Below are 1,593 nucleotides of genomic sequence, written 5' to 3' on the forward strand. Positions count from 1 at the left end.
CCTAGTTGTGCATTTAGAAGAAAACATGTTATACTTCAGAAAACAAAGGATGGAGTTATATTAAAATATGCTTCTAAGTCGATTAAACAATTATGCCCATTATCACTACATATTTCAAAGGTTAATAAGAGTGGAGGTTTTTTTTTTAGTGTATGACTGTTTTGAACCTTTCCCCTTAAAATGGATAAGAAACCAATCATTATAACCCAGTTCGAGGGGAAACCCCCTTTATAATGAATACAATGTATAAGACAAAACTTGATGATCCTAATACTAGGTCTCCTTAGTATATAGATATGAGACAAAGGGTAAAATGAAAGGTTATATCTAACCTAACACTATAACAATAGAAATACAATAGCTCAAAATTTAGGGATTAATAAGAGTTTTTATAGTTAACATGGGAATTACATAGGGCTTAACATGCCCCTCCTATACAAAAAAGTGTTATCCTCAATGCTAGATTAATTGTGGGTGCGTTTTCATGAACAACTCATCTTCCTGTATCTTCTCTTCCACTAGTAGGTTCTTCCATTTGAGGAGGTACTAAAAAATTACTTGATTTCTCAGTTGCTTAATGATTGTTTCTAGGTTTTTTATAATTCTAGTATTATTTTCCCATCTTCATTAATCTCTAGTAAAATAGTTTGGCTTGGTATATTGACACTAATTACTTTATTTAAGTAGGAAAGTGTTGAATTTGTAACTATGTCTAGTCTTCATAATGTATATTTGGCCACTTAATGTAATTATATAAATTATTGTAAAGCATATTTTAAATGCTAGAGTCAAAATAAAAATTATTTTGATTCAAAGTCCCATTGTGACTTTTAAAAGAAGAAAATTTGAATTTTTAATTAATAATGTCTCCAAAATTTATCAAGTCAGCCTCCCTCCAAGTCAAGTCATTTGAGGGAAAAGGACACTCCCACTCAACCTAGAAGATCACTATATAAAGGAAACTCAATCTCATCCTCTTAGCAATAATTTTCACTTCCTAAAGAAGACACTTTTTGGGAATCTCAATGAATATTAAGAAGGATAATAACAATGAAAAAGAAGATTATCTAGCTCTCTCTCAAGCTCACATGTATGGAGAGATTCTATCTCTTTTGGTTCACATTTTTTCTAGGCAGTAGTAGGGGCTAAAATTCTTGGGCAAATTGCAACTACAGGAGGGCCAAAATTCTGGGTCAGATTAGGAAGAGAAAAATTATGGATAAGACTGAGAGTCTTGAGTTGGATGGGTTGAACAAGTTTGACCATAGGTCTAGGTGTATCTCTTATTGAATAGAATAATTATCTATTGAAAAGGTTGTTGGGTTTTTCCCCTTGGTGGGTTTTTCGAAGGTAAATCTCGTCTTCTCCTTGTGCGTTGTGATCTATATTATGTTGGCATTATGGCTAATGTGTTGTCTTTGATGGCAATGTTCTTGACAAATATGTCCTTGATTTCAACTTTCTTATAATATGATGGCTATGGAACTAATGTAGATATCATGAATATTGGTACAAATGTTACAGAGGATATGGAAAGAAAATGGAAGTTCAACTACAAAATGCATGGAAATTGTGAAGATTGAAAAAACATAC

Source organism: Pinus tabuliformis, chromosome 9 (assembly GCF_031772625.1).
Source record: "Pinus tabuliformis cultivar Carrire ecotype Pingquan chromosome 9, CPIR1, whole genome shotgun sequence".
In the NCBI taxonomy this organism is placed as follows: Eukaryota; Viridiplantae; Streptophyta; class Pinopsida; order Pinales; family Pinaceae; genus Pinus; species Pinus tabuliformis.